The sequence below is a fragment of the Mesocricetus auratus genome, unplaced genomic scaffold (assembly GCF_017639785.1).
Source record: "Mesocricetus auratus isolate SY011 unplaced genomic scaffold, BCM_Maur_2.0 Super-Scaffold_100028, whole genome shotgun sequence".
In the NCBI taxonomy this organism is placed as follows: Eukaryota; Metazoa; Chordata; class Mammalia; order Rodentia; family Cricetidae; genus Mesocricetus; species Mesocricetus auratus.
This window is the reverse complement of record NW_024429209.1, coordinates 16,220,391-16,235,994: the sequence shown is the minus strand read 5'-3', so window position 1 is coordinate 16,235,994 and position 15,604 is coordinate 16,220,391. Positions and strand designations below refer to the sequence as shown.

Here is a 15,604-nt window from a genome sequence, read left to right as displayed (position 1 = left end):
GACACTGGCTAGAATCTTATGCATGCCAGCTCTGGAGACACGCAGTTCCACAAAACCAGGCTCCTCCCCAGACCCTGTGTGTGTACGTGTGCATGCCACATGTATGTTTATCTGTTGCCACACGGCACTACCTCTGCATCAACGCGACACGTGTGACTGATCCTACCAAACAGTCATCGTATAAACACGGGCAGTTTGCTTGGCACCCTGGGACTCTGTGGTTTGGAACTTTAAAAAAATATTTTTAGAGAACAAGTAGAATGACAAAGCTTCAAAACCTTCGTTTGTTAAGAAAATATATGGAAAAAGACAAAAAAAAAGAAGGAAAGAAAGAAAAGCTAAGGAGAAATATAGCTACAGTCTTGCTGCCTTTGAAGTCACTGCTGATCCAGGTCTGAACGGACCCATTCAAGCTCAGCTAACATCAGACAAATGTTTAGTGGATCACAGGAAGCCACAAAAGCAAGGGTTCCATCAATATTTCACAAGAGCCCCGGGGAAACTCTAGATTGCAATGCTGTAGGGCAGCTAATGGAGCTACACACGAGGGTTTTGTACATTTAAAATAAGCAGCACCTGAAAAAAATTACTCTTCAGTTTGATAGAAACCATATAAAAACTGCAGACAGGAGACAATTAAACCACTGGCCACATTCATCCATGTCGCTCTGATAGGCTATTTAATAGCAGGTGTGACCGTTGTCTGAGTATGTGTTTTCCCCCTCCTCCCCCCTCAGAAAGGCAATAATAAAGATTAACATTTATGAAAAGGAAGATAAAATATAGCAGAGCTAAATGAATAATTAAAGACAGTTTTGAAGAACGCTTGCCACCATGTGCCCATGAAGCCTTTGCCACAATTACAAAATATGTTTATATAAAATATAATTATAAATAGACAGAGGCTGCAAGGGAGACCCGATGACCCTTGTTTGTTTTGATGCTAAAAAAAAAAACCCAAAACACTTTGAAGTGTTGTCTAGGAATGCGCTGGTAACCCTGATTCTATGCGTTCCTTATTACATTATCGGGTGCACTGGGTGCCTGGCTTTTCTTCGGGGAGGCTTGGAGCTTGCAGAAATGTTATTCAATAAGCTGGTGTGAGATCAGCGCTTTCTTTTCCAAAGTCCTTTGTTGGAGCAGCAAGTTCTGCATACAAAGCGAATTGCATTCGCACACTGATATATAAACCCGCGACCTCCCCAATTTTCCTAACTCTTGAAGCTTCAATTCCTGCAAAAACCACTCTAGAGTTTATATAATTTCACCTTGGAAGGTGGTCTCAGACACCTCAAGATCTAAACCTCAACAGGGGTGATTTTTTGCCTCTCAGGGGACACGTGGTCGACTCTGTAAACACCTTCATCGCACATGAGGTGGGAATGGTGATGGGGGGGATGTTGCTGGTATCTAGTGGGGGAGAGGTGAGGGAGGAAACTGATCACTCTTCCACACACACACAGGGAACCCTCCAAAAAAGAGTTCTCCGGACCCCAATGCCAGCACTTGAGGTCTCCAGTTCCCTCTTCAAAGCAATTATCGGACTCACACCACCTTTGGTGATCCCATGCCCTAAGTGGCCAGCTGCTCACCGGCATCACACACTTCTATCAAGAGACTTCTAAACACAACTCACGGGGCCAAGTCCTTTGCAGGAAAAGGATTTGCCACGAGTACCAGCCATAGGCTTGGGAGGATAGATGAATCCATACTTGTACTCAGAGTGAACATATATTTCATGACGGCAGCAGGCCCTGCTCACGGAATGCATACATAGCACCGCTTGACGAGTTTTACGCATGGGTACGCCATTTTGACTTTTATAAGGATCGTGCAGGGGAAGTGTTTAAGGTGTTTTTCTTTATGGATAAGGGTCATTACCCCAAATTATTGTTAGAGCAGGGCAAAGCTGAGACCCAAACCTTAGACCTAGCCCCCGAAGTCCTCAGGACCTCTGGCCTCATTAGCATCTGAGGAGTGTGTGGGTGTGGTGTTTGTGTGTGCATGTGTGCCTGCTTGCTGTGGCAGTGTGAAAACACCGCTCTCCTCAGCTGCTAAGGAGGAAAAGGGGATGATCTGAGGGGGAAGCGAGGAGATCACACCCCACTTTAGAGAAAACTTAAATCTGTTTGTTTTTTTTATATTTAGTGATGTAGAACTTACGTCCTTGTGTATGTTACACAAAGGCAAGTGTTCTACCAGCCCCAGAGTTAAAAATAAGAGAAAAATATCCAGGCAGGAACAGCTAACTAGCACCTCAAGGGAAAGACCTGGGCAGGATTTTGCTTGATTACTCTGTTGGCTTTTGGATGCTGAGTTACAGAGGGTGTGGGTAGAGAAGGAGAGAGAGCCACTGAGGGACTGGTAAGGATGTAGTTAGAAGTTAAGGTAATGGGGAGAAGGAAGCGAGGAGACGGGGCAGGGAGGAAGGGAGAGAGGAAAGGAGAGAGAGAGAGAGACAGACAGACAGACAGATAGACACACACACACACACACACACACACACACACAGGAGGGAGACACACAGGGAATGAGTGGGCTCCACAGATTGTTGTACTTGACTCTGATGCACAGGTGGAGTCAGAATGGTCTGTGAGTGCTGGGAAGTGTAGGGGCCTGTGGTACCCTGTCCAAAGGCCACAGACTCAAGTGCATTAACCCTTTACAGCCCAACCCCAAGAAGTGAGTTTCGCCTAGCCCTGGGAGCCTTCTACAAATTATACAGGAGTCTGCATGTGCCCTATCAAATACACGTGCATCCATTCTTTACATCAACTCTGCATTTGTATTGCATGTCGTGGTTTCAGAGACTCCCATATAGCCTGCCTGAATGACACAGAACCAAATGTCTGAACGCATTCTCTCTTCCTGTTACAGCTCAGACTTGAACCGCTGCTTCAGTAGCGACCAGGGCACATTCCCCTTTGTCCCACATTTTTCTGGTGGCCATTGTGACAGCAGATAGAGCCTTGTGTCTGGTGGGGGGACAATTGGGTTGAAGTCATATATCTGTTAGATCACATGACATACAACTTTAGGGCAACTTCTTGACTTCTCTGAGTTTCCATTGTCTTGGCTGCCAAAGTCAAGCTCTAGAGAGTCCCCATCCCCCAATGGTGCTGTGAGGACCAGAAGGGTTAAATGGTGTAATAGTTAATAAAACACTTGCGGTCCCTGCAGTGTTGAGTCAATGCGTGTCTGCATGGGCCGCGATGCTCTTTTCTCCCAGCACCAGGGTGAGGTCACCAGATGCACCGGCCTCCCCATTTCTGTGAACTTCTATCAGTATTCAGCTCTCTTTGTTAATGGGCCAATCAATCCATCACTCAATATTTATTGAAAGCCTACTATGTACAAGGCCCAGGAGAGCTGTGAAAGCGTCCCATCAATAAAAGTACATGCTGTGGGACAATTAGCAAGTGTATTCCAACTTAACCTCGGGTTGGCTTCCTGATGGGATGGCCTCCAGGCAAGGGAGGTGAGCTGAAAGATAAAGGGAAGAGAAGGCAAAGTGGGGCAGCCTTCAGTGGTCTTCCCTGACCACCAAAGCCAGAGGAAGAGAGAAATTTAAGCCAGGGATTGGCAGCTGAGGGCTCACAGGCCAAGTCAGACCCACTGCCTGTCGATAAAACTGCGTTAGAATTGACTTGCTCTCAGTTTCATCTGTGGAGTTAGGTGCTGTCACACAAGCCGTATATTTATTCTCGGATGTTGCTATCCTGTGAAAGCGTGATGACCGTTATGGGTTGAACATGGAATGCCCAACCCATCCTTGCTCATGTGTTAAAAGGTTGGTCCCCAGCTGCTGACAGTATTTTGGAAGGCGCTGGAAACTGAGGAGATGGAGTGCCCTTTGAGACGTCCCAAGGGCCTCGAGGTCATGTCTTTGAAGGCTACACTGATCTCAGACCCCTGTTTCTCTCTCTCATGTCCTGGCAGCTGGAAGAGGGGATACTTAGTTCTGCCACAGTCCCCCCATGGCCGATGAAAAACTCTGCAACGGATCACAGAGAAATGAATCCTCCCATTAAGCTCCAGTGTTTTTGTCACAGCTATGCAGACATAACTAACACAATGACCCACATTTAAGCCATCATGTGAATAATTTACTTTCTCCAGTTTTTGTAAAACCAGGTACACAAATTCCGACAATAACCCCATCCATAAAGAATGTGTTAGCATTCTATGTACGTTCTAATGCCGTGGCCTCAGACAGCATGGAAGCTGTAATTATTACTTCTATTTTGTGGGCAAGACAACTGAGGTCTGAGGTAACCTACCCAAGGTGACTTGGTCCTGGCTGCCTCTGCCTCGCCCCAGAGACTGTCTTCCTAATCACAAAGGCAGAATTCCCCCTCTCAGGTTTCTTCCGTACCATCCCACAATATGCTTTCATATGCAGATCCCTGTTGGTATTCTAAGTTAGCATCTTTCCTTTGAATAATGGATTATCATGGCATTTGTTCCTTTCACTTTATCCTAAGAAATTATATTCAAAACACTTGGGATGTGACGCGCTTGTCATATGTATTTTTAAACTTTTTCTCTGGAGACGGTTGCAAATTCTCACATGGCGTTTGGAAACGGATGCAGAGAGAACCTGGATATCATTTGCCCAGCTGCTCCCAAGGGCAGCATCTTGCATGATGACCACGAGTAAAATCGCAGCCAGAAAATGGGCTTGATACCGTCTGTCAACCTAACTAGATCTCACCAGCCCTGTCTATATATGTGAACATGTATTTAGTCTACTTCATGATTCTATCCCATACATAGCTTCCCATGACTGCCACCACAGTCATGTATAGAACAATTCCATCACTGGGAACCCTCCACAACTACCTGCCTTCTGTCTTCCTCCAGAAGGGCCCTAGGTTTTTTTTTAATTCCTATGATTTTTTTTCATGATAAGGAAGTTGTAGGAGTACCATACATAAACTTTTGAGCATGTTTCCTTTTGAGATGGGCTTTCTCCAGCATATTCAGCACACACACAGGCACACAATGTGCTTGTTTGCTTTGAGACAGTAGTTCCGTGTAGCCTTGGCTGTCCTGGAATTTGCTATGTAGACTAGGTTATCTTGAACTTGTAACAATCCTGCTGCCTCTCAGAGAACTGAGAGTCCAGGTGTGTGGTACCATGCCCAGTTATATTTTGGCCTTTTGAGACAGTGTCTCTCTGGGGCTTACACTATCCTGGAATTCATTATGTAGTGAGCAATTATGTAACATTCAGATTGCTTTAAAAGATGGAACAGTCATTCATGCTGAAATGATCTAGAGTGCTACCAGTGGCACAGAGTCCCCCCACTTCAGTGATAATGCCTGGTAGACAAATGACAGAAATGGTCCTCACATAGACTTCCCCAACCAACTGAAATCTTTAGGTCAACACTTACTAGAAGTCTGTGTGATGATGAAAGGCTTAGATATCTGACCTGTCCCTTCCTCATGCCACCAACCTTCTGTGGCTACAGAGCTCTTATGAGCCTTGTTTGGTGAAAGAAAGAACTTTCCTATTTTACTCCATTTCAATGGACTCACATTTTTATTTAAACAGCTCTTTGGCTAGACAATGCAACTCAATGTATTAAGAGAAAGCCATCGAAAACCAAATTTCTTGTTTTCTTATATTTATTTTGTCACTGCAAAGGCCACTCGAGTAGACACAAGTTCTTTTAAAATAGGTTTCCTTGGACAGGCAGTCGTACACAGACAAAGGCACATTTCGCACCACACATAATACTTCACACTTTTTGGAGGGCATGTGAAGGCCTTATGGGTGGTGAGGAACTTCTAGATGTATTCCTTATTCAGGGAGACCCAGGGCTCAAGGGCTGGCTGGTGGGAATATCGGTAAATCCCTGCTGATTAACCAGATTGCTCTTTAAAAGAAACTCTGTGTGTGTGTGTGTGTGTGTGTGTGTGCATGTGTGAGCATGTGTGAGCATGCACATGCCTCTGCTGCATTTGTGTGAAAGTCAGAGGACAACCTCAGATGTGGTTTTCTCTTTCTACCTTGTTTGGGATGGGGCCTCTGGTTTTTTACTGTTGTGCATGCCAGGCTAACTGGCTCACATGCTGTGAGTCTCCTCTCTCCTCTCCCGGCTATCTCCCTTTCGGTGGGCACTGGGATTGCTAGAGGCTGTGTCAACCGGTAATGCCTGGCTTTCACATGGGCTCTGAAGATCCCCGCTCAGGTCATCGGTGTGGTGTGGTGAGCACTTCTGCCCACTGAACCATCTCTCCAACCTTGCCCCTCTGGTTTGGGACAAGGCATGAGCATGAAAGCTGAGTGTTGGGGATAGGTGGAAACACTGAGGATTTTACTGGTTGCCTGTAGCCATGTCCCAGATGGGGTTAAAATAGCAATGTCATCTTTGGGTATGTGAAGGCTGGCTTCTAAAAAGTCACTTGGCAGAAGAGGTAAAACCTGTGGGATGGATGGACTGCTGGGAATATCTGCACAAAGTCAAGTGGTTTCCCTGAAACTGGGAGAGCAGTCCGTTTCTTATTTCTTGTTGCCTACATGTCATAGGCAGCAAAGGCTAGCATTTGACCGTAAACCACCCGGATGCAAAGGGACGGAGATGCCTCAAAGTGCACTGCCTGCATGAAGGTCATTACCCTGGTCACTCTCTTATTTTGCCTAACTTCACGAATCTGTAAGGCATTAGCAGTTGCAAGAGATTGATACGATGGTTTGAGTAATCTGGATGAACTATAACGAGAAGCCAGTAAAGTATTATAATTTTAAATGTGTCCAGAAAATAATTGAAATTCTGGCTTAGCTTCATCATAATGCAAACTGCTGGGTATATTTAACAGCTGACTGGCTTAGCATGAATATTGCTTTAGAAATGGGGTCATATTGTTTTTACAGAATGATATTGCTCTCCAACACGCTTAGGAGGGGCAAAAAAGCAAGTGATTGTGAGGGTTCTTTTAACCTTTCTGTGTCTCCCTAGCCATGATTAGTGCAGTGATTTAGGTGTTGGTATGGTCTGAAGGCACACACAGAAGGGGCTGGCACTTAACTGTACCTGACAACAAGCCCTTTGCAACCAGATTCCTCCTGTTACGACCCAGACACAAAAGCTCTGTTTTCTGTTCATTATTCTATAAACTGGCTAGAGATAAGGAAGGTAAAAACACTCCCTGCCCTGAATCCGAAAGATGTCACAAACAGGTGCCACAATGGATGTCTCATGTAGGTGGTCCCTGTACATAACATAGCTATAGAGAATCTCTCTCTCTCTCTCTCTCTCTCTCTCTCTCTCTCTCTCTCTCTCTCTCTCTGTCTCTCTCTCTCTGTACTCTCCATGTGTTGTGTGTGTATGCACTCATCCCTGAATGCACACATGGGAGCCATTGACCAAAGTTAGACATCTTCCTCCAGTACTCCCCACTCCTTCAAGTTTTTCTGTAGAGGTAAGATCTGTCTCTAAATCTGGAGATCACCGGTTTTGGCTGTGCTGACTGGGCAGTGAGTTCCTGGGACCCTCCTGCCTCTCCCCTTCTAGCACTGACATTGCAGACAGGCCTGGCATGCCTGACTTTTTAAAGTAGATGGTAGGAATCAAACTCGGGTCTCATACTTGCTCACTGGACACCTTTACTAATCAAAACTGAGCCATCGCCTCAGCCGGCCCTAAGGCACTTGGTGCATTTGAGCCAAGGCTTCACTACATATCCCTGGCTGGTCTGGAACTCACTAGGTAGACTAGGCTAGCCTCAGATTCACAGAGACCCTCCTGCCTCTGCCTCTGCTTCCTGAGTGCTGGGATTAAAGGCTCAAGGCATTTATTTTTAAATACGGTTGCACACATCGGAAAGAATGGAGGCTGTCCTTGAATATCCAGATTCAAAGATGCTTGTTAACCTGAGGACAGACTGGATCCTACATTCTTGCTAGAATACACTGCAGGGTTGGGTGCATGTTCTCTCGTGAGACGGAGAAAGAATGTCCTAGGAGTTTGCTCTCAGGTGATTAATTTGCTTTTTCTGCCGCCATCGTTTTGGTTCCTGCCTCTTAGCATCATCTTGCAAGTCTCCTTCACAAGGCACCGATTGTGCCGTGCAACATGTCAGGGGTGAGTAGTTGCCTTAAAGCGTCTGTCAGACAGTTGGCATGCCGTTTCTGAAGGACCATAAAAGCAATCGTGGGCTTTGTGTATCTTTTGCACCTGGTCACAGTTGCTCAACTCTGCTGTCTCAACTTGACAGCAGTGATGGACCAGATGAAAATGATTTCTGGGTCCCAATAAAACTTTATTTATAAAACAGGCTAGTATGTCAGTGGACCAACCCTGACATGGGAGGGGAAGCAAACAAAAGTAAACTAACCAATGCAGCTAGACCTCCAGAGGTAACTCTGTGGAGGGGTGTTCTCATCAGGAGAGCATGCTCAGTAGAAGTGGTACTAACACCTCCTGAGCCACTATCTTCAAGCACAAGTGTGAGTGCATATGCACATATATACTGACCACACTCCCCAGCATTTCTAGCCTAAATGTTCACTGGCTCATGGTTGTTATTTGTTCTGCTATTGTCACCCCCAAAAGACCTCCCTGCAGAAGAAATAGGAGAGTGTAAGAGCCACCCCCTGATGGGAAGTTAGCTAACACTAGCCCTTCTGGTTGCAAAGTAGATGCTTCCACTTTACAATCTCATTGGAAGGTCATAGCTGGGCTTCTTATGTTGCTCGCTTTAGAGGGAAATGATCCCCTTATCTCAGTCACCTCAGCCTTCTAAGCTGTGTGGATGTGATCTACACAGCTGGCCCTGACTGCCTTCTGAGCATCCCTCAGCATTCTCTTTCAAAAGTAAGAAGTCCCTGGGTTCGAGGAGCTTGATAGCGAATAACACCTGCTGCTCTTGCAGATGGAACAGGTTTGGTTCCCAGCCCAAAATCACACAGATGTCCATAACCCCAGATCCACGGGATTCAGCCCCCTCTTCTGGCCTCTGAGGTTACATGGGGGAATACACATGTGCAAGTATGACACTCAGTACATTAAATGAATAAATAAAAACAAGAAGTCATAACCAATATGAAATGACACACTATGGACACCCCCATGGAGGGCCTCACCCTCCCTGGAGAAATGAGAGGATAACGGGGGGGGGGGGGAGGGAAGGGCACGGGAGGAAGGGAGGGAATGGGAGAGGGACCTGGAACTGACTTGTGAAGCAACCTTGATTCTTATCTAAATTTAAACTGGAAAATAAAATTAAAAAAAAAGAAGTCATAACCAGATCAGAGGTATCCATCCAATAACTTTGGGTCAATTCTAATTCCTAATTTGGCTTGGAGGATTTAAAAATTAAAAATGAGTTAGTGATCATTAGATATTGATATTGGGAAGTCAGAGGTCATCATTACAATTGATCAGATTTTGGGTTTCCTTGAGCAAGTGTAAAATTTGGCAACACTAGGCATGTTTAGTCCAAATCTCTAATTGTAGGGGCTCAGTTCAACTTCTAGGATTTTTTTCCTGCTACCTTGCTTAAGATTGTTCTTGTGCTTAAAATGCCTTGTGTGCATGCATGCACGTGCATGTGCACGTGTCTCTCTCTCTCTCTCTCTGTGTGCGTGTGTGTGCGTGTGTGTGTGCATGTGTGTGTGCATGTGCGTGTGTGTATGTGTGTGTATGTGGGTGCATGCGCGTGTGTGTGCGTGTGTGTGTGTGCGTGTGTGTGTGTGTGTAGGGGGTGGCAGCAATATCAGTCAGTGGACAAAGGCACTTACCATCATGCCTGATGACCTGAGTTTGATCCCTGGGATCTACAAGGTAGAAGAGGAGAACCAACTCCCCAAAGCTGTGCTCTGACCTACACATGTACACACATACAATAAGTAAGTAAATACATGAAGCCTTATAGGGAAGGATCTAAAATGTATGGAAGAGACAACTAGCTTTCGGAAAATGGGATCCAATACTCTAAATAGACTTGATACTTGACTGGAAATCTTGGGCCAATGAAGAGATGAAAATTTGGTCTTCTATTGACACACTGAGTAAGGATCTTAGAGGAAGGGCCCAGAGATAGCGTTTCTCATGGTAGCAGGCTTCCCTGAGAAGTAGCTGGTCACTGTGGGGCCTGGACTGAGGGAGCTGTGGCTCTTGCTCCCAAAGCTTGCCTTCATTTGACAATGCGTTACACTGATGTAAAGTTGACACCACCAAGTCCACACCACAGACTAGTGTACACCAGCTTGTCTTGGGACAGCGCCCACACTGGGACAGGAGAGAACTTGGGTGCCCGAAGGACCCGGAACTCTCCCTATCCTGTTTAATGTAGGTCTTCTTCACTTCATGCAGGAGGTGGCTCTCCTGTTGCTTGACTGACATTTCTTTATGATCCTCTCACTTTTGACAAGAGACAATTCACTTTCTCTTTCTTTTCCCTTCCTTGTCTACTTTGGCCTTTGGAGACAAGACCTTATTCTGTTGTTCAGGCAGGCTTAGAATGCGGGATTCTCCTGCTTCAGCCTTCAGAGTAACACACCTGCACCACTGACCCCAGCCCATTCTCTATGAGAGCAACACAACACACGAGAGATGATTCGTATCATGTGGGCGCAAGCAGGCGTTAGAAAAGGTAGATGCAAAAGGCAGGATTGAGGAGAACGACTGTGTGCCTCCCCTGGGGGAAGGTCACAGCCCACCACCAGCAAACCCTGCCGCGTGCGAATCAAACTAATGTGGCAGAGTCGGGGACTTGGCAAAAGAGAATGAGAGTTCTATATGTATGCATGAGTTTACGAATGCCAGTGATGGGCCATGCTGATTTTATTACTGTGAATATTGTCATATTGTGGCTTACCTGGGTTTTAAAGCAAGTTTGTGAGTGTGTGCACATTCATGTAGCCATGTTTACTTGAGTACAGGTTCGCTTATGTGTGCAGATACCTGTGTGTGATGACCAGAGGTCTCTACCTGTTGAGCACAGGGATTATTATAGGTGTAGACTGCAGTGCCCAGAGCTTAAGTGAGCGTTGGGGAACTAATCTTTGGTCCCCATGCATACACGGCAAGTCCTTTAACCAATGGGCCATTTCTATAGCATGCCCGTTTTCTACACATGGGCTATGGGGATTGGAACTCATGTCCTCAAACCAGCAAGGCTTTGCTCACTTAGCTATGTCTCCAGCCCCACTATGTAGTGCTTTATGTGTGTAAAACCAGATGAGTCTGCAGGCCACAGTCCGCTGCCCCTTTGCCAACTGTCCTCAAGTTAGATGGTGACGCATCTCTGTATTCCCCGTCTCTCAGTCTGAATCATAATGGGGGCCAACCGCGGCCTTGGGGATGATTGAGTGCACACACATACACCAACGTGTATCCGCAAACCTACATCTACCCACACCCATCGGTCTACACACCACACACACACACACACACACACACACACATCAACCCATGCTCACTCACCTACACACACACACCATCCCATAGTCACTCACCTACACACACCCATCAGCCTACACCCATACCCACCTACACCCATCGGCCTGCACACACACACACAGACACACACACATACACTTACACACCACCTTGAGAGCTACTGAAAGCAAATGCCCCACTCATGTGTCAGGGGCCCTGAACCTATAGACACAGTATTTAGAAAAAAAACAGGTTGTTCAGAATAGAGCCCAACTCTACATCCTCAGAGACCCTGAAGGGAACCCATCTGCAAAGGGTTTCATCCACACCAACCTTTTGCCCTTTTGGTTTCCTGAAGGAAGGCTCTGGTGTGCTACCGACAACCAGTGTTTGAGGTCCTGGAGACCAAAGTCTCCCCTTTCCAGTATGAATTAGACTTATGTAACTTCTTTCAAACTTAGCTTTAAAATTTTACTACTACTACTACTGTTAACGCTGTTGGTGTGCAAAGGCAAGCAGAAGGCCAATCGTAATCTCACAAGATTTTGTGAGCCTTGCAAGAGAAACTAAATCAGAGCTCATTGTGCAGGCCAGTGGGGGAGCGTGAGATCTGAGAAGTGTGCCTTTGCATGGCAGAGATGAAGGGCACTGATTACTGGCCAGATGACAAGAGGGGCCACCACTGTCCCTGTCCCTCCCGATGCACACTTGGCCATCGTCTTTCAGTCATTAAAATCTGAGTTCCCAGGCCCTGGGCAATCTAAAGCCACATGGGGATGTCCATATGGCTATTGTTATAGGCACTGCTGCTCCTTCCCATCCTTTATCCCTATGGTTGTGAGCTACATTAGCATTTCTCGGGGGCTCAGTAATCTAGTCTTTAAAATGGGAACAATGTCTCCCTTCACTAGAGCCAGAACTGTGTGTCAGGGTGAAGAACAGGTTTGGCTCCCAGCATGCCCACAAGCCGTGCATCAAGCCAGCAGAGGGCGCTCACGCGAAAGGCTGCAGGTGCCAGGCTCCAGCTCAGTGCAGGCAGGTGAGCTGGAACAGGTGTTCTCTCACAGCCTGCCTTCAGCACTCCTGAGGAGGAAACCTCTCCTCCACGGGGCGGACACGACTACGTCACCGGTGGTGTGACTTTCTGGAATATGTACTACGATCACAAACTTTCCAGTGCCACAGTCTGACCTTTGGATGCTGAAAGTACCTAACAGGTCTACTCTGAGTCAACTAGAAACGGCCTCGTTGGGAACCAGAGACTGAGGACCCCTGTGCTACAGCACTGCGCGGAATCCTGAGTCTCCCAGGCGAGGCTAGCTCTCGGGATGGGAACCCAGTTGCGTTTTTTGACCACTCAGTTCCAGGAAGATGGAGACAAATTGGAGCATGTTCAAAGCCGGGCGCCCGAGTGATTATGTGGAGAGAAGATTGATGGATAGACAACGATTAAAGCAGCCTTGGGCGTCTGAGCTGTCTTCTTCAGGTGACAAAGCAGAGAGTGACATAGTGTAGGGCTCCAAGCACCTGTGAGAGATAGAACACCTGACAGGAGAGGAGGAAGGGGTGGGGGTGGGGAGGAGGAGGAATAAGAGGAGGGGGAGGGGGAATGGTGTAGCTTTACTTGGGATGACGCCAGTGGACAGCAGGCTGGGTCACACCTTTGCTCACAAACCCTGGCAGGCTGGGTCACACCTTTGCTCACAAACCCTGGATCATTCTGCTTTGGTCTGGACTGGATTACATTTTTTTTCAGCCTGTCACACACACACACCTGAGGCCTTTGTCACCCAAAGATGTCACATGCTAAGGTCTTCACTGCTGGCCTCTGATGCTTTTGGCTGCTGGTGGCGTCTTGGAAGTGGGGACTAGAAGACAGTCGAGTCACGTGCTGTGCTAATACTGGGCGTGTTGGGACTCTGGTCTCTTCCTGTCTCTGGCTTTGTTTCCTGGCCATCACGATGCGAGCAGTTTATTTTTCTTTTCACAACGTGCGCTTCTTGATGTGACATCGCACCCTACCGTGGCCCAGAGGCCGCAGGGCCAGGGGACCACTGAACCGTTAGCCACCAACATACACGTTTCTTCCTTTTACTTGATTACCTCAGGTGCTTAGTCACAACAGCAGAAGGAAAGCTGACTGACAGTCATTTGCTGTATTTTATTTTACATCAAGCTTCGCTGTGTCTTCATGTGGAATTCAAGAAAGCACAGGGCCAAGGCCCCCGGATTAGCCTTATGTGGGACTCCCACAGTTAAGGCGCAGTCATAAATACTCGTTTGTTGAATTAAGCTTTCCTGGCAAGCAAGAGAAGTGAAAGGTATTCTGAAGCCGGGCTGGACACGCTGCCAAGAGGTGCCCTCCCACCTTGGAAAGTCAGTGTCACAAAGCCGTGTCACTTTGACTTTCTTTTTTTCTTTATTTACCATTCCAGTCTGAAGTGAGACTTGCAGCCACCGAGGTTGGATTATCAGTGTTCATTGGCATGAAATTGCAAAAAAAAGTTCAATTATTTTGTTGATTAAATTCTTAATGGTATCCTAAACACAAGCTGTTTCTATAGGAAACAGGTTCCCATTGAATTGTCTGTGTGTAGGATGTGTGTGGGATGCTTGTGTTTGGAGGGGGGCAGGTGGTGAGTGGGGTACAGGCTTTACTGGTGGTACAGCGCTCAATCTTCCTCATTGGCTGATTAATTAAAGTTTAAACACTTTCCTGCCGTGGGTTTAGTCAGCTGTGCCGTCAGCTCGGTTCCGCATTGACAAGCGCTGGGTGCCCGCCTTGCTTCTTGCTCGACTAAGGCATCCAGGTGCGGCCACAGAAGGCATTCGGGACCAGCTTCTTTTCAGGACTAATTCAGGCTCCAAATTGTCATGTTTCTTCAGAGAGAGCCAAAAGGTACAAATTTGCATGCATTTAAGGAAACGATAACAAATTTTCCACCAGTATTCTCTAGCATCTTAAGCCCAACATGGGCAGGCTCGGAGCCATTTGAGAATTCACTTAAGTTTTCGTTGTATGACACGATGAGACTTTAACGGAATGGAAATCAAGTTTTAGCTTCCTTGGTATTAAGGAGACATGGCATCTCTCTGTCTCTCTTTTTTCCCAGGGCCCACTGCGCTTGCTCTGACTCATGCTACCTTAGTTTGGATTTGTTTATGGGGGTGTCCTCCCCGTCTCTACTGTTAGTTCACAGGGCTCAAAGGGAGCTGGCCCTCTCTGGCCACACGACATGTAGAACACTGAAGTCCAGGAGCTGTCCTCGGCTCCCTGTTCTCAGCCACGCGGATGGCCAGAGGTGGGCTCTTGGTCTGATGTTGACGGTAACGGCTACAGAATGTCTTTGGACCCTTTGGTCCTTTAGTGGGAAACATCATCCCTGCCCTTCCCAATGCTCTCATGACTGGGACAGAAAAAACGTCACAGACACGACTTAAGGAAAGAGAGTTCGTTTCAGCTCACATTCTAGGAGTGTTGACCTGGTGATAGGATTCGCTCTGTCCACAGTGGAGTGGTATGAACCATGACACCGAGCACATGACATGTAGGAGCCAGGGATAGGGTACTGTGCCCTCTGTATTAGACATTTTTCCTGTTATTGTGACCAAATACTTTTCAAGAAGCAACATAAAAGAGTGTCACGGCTATTGCTACTGTCAGTTGACGACTTGATACATCTAGGAAGAAGGAACCTTAACTGAGAAATTGCCTCCACCAGATTAGTGGCCATGTCTGTAGGAAAGCCCAGCCCACTGTGGACATTGTCATTCCTATTCAGGTGGGCCTGGGCTGTATAAAACAGTAACTGAACAAGCCACAGGGAACAAGCCAGGAAGCCGCGTTCCTCCATTGTGTCTGCCTGGGCTCCTGCCATGGTTTCCCTGGATTACGGACTGTAAGTTATAAGGTGAAATAAGCCCCTCCCTCCCTTCGACTACAAGATCACCGAGAAAGGCCGCTTTCCCTAGTGCTTTGTCTTAGAAAGGTGATATCACAAGATAGAGAGACCGCTTAGCTCACAAATGTAAGATAGCCTGCCAACTTGACAAATTCCAGAGCAGTGAGAGACCCTGCCTCAAAAATAAAATAAAAGAAAGAATGGTGATGCTTGAAGGATGACAGCTGAGGTTTATCTCTAGCCTCTATATACACACATGCATAGTACCTGCACACATACATGTACCCACATGAATACATGCACACACAC

At 46.8% G+C, this 15,604-nt stretch overlaps 1 protein-coding gene and 1 long non-coding RNA gene across 4 annotated transcripts in view; one reads left to right on the top strand and one right to left on the bottom strand.

Moving 5' to 3' along the window:
* Tshz2 (teashirt zinc finger homeobox 2) overlaps positions 1-15,604 on the bottom strand; it is a 440,107-nt gene that overhangs the window by 216,570 nt on the left and 207,933 nt on the right. The window lies entirely within an intron of this gene.
* Positions 12,569-13,939, top strand: LOC121134440. The gene is made up of 2 exons (XR_005871519.1): positions 12,569-12,879; positions 13,502-13,939. It is a non-coding gene; the product is annotated as an uncharacterized LOC121134440 (long non-coding RNA).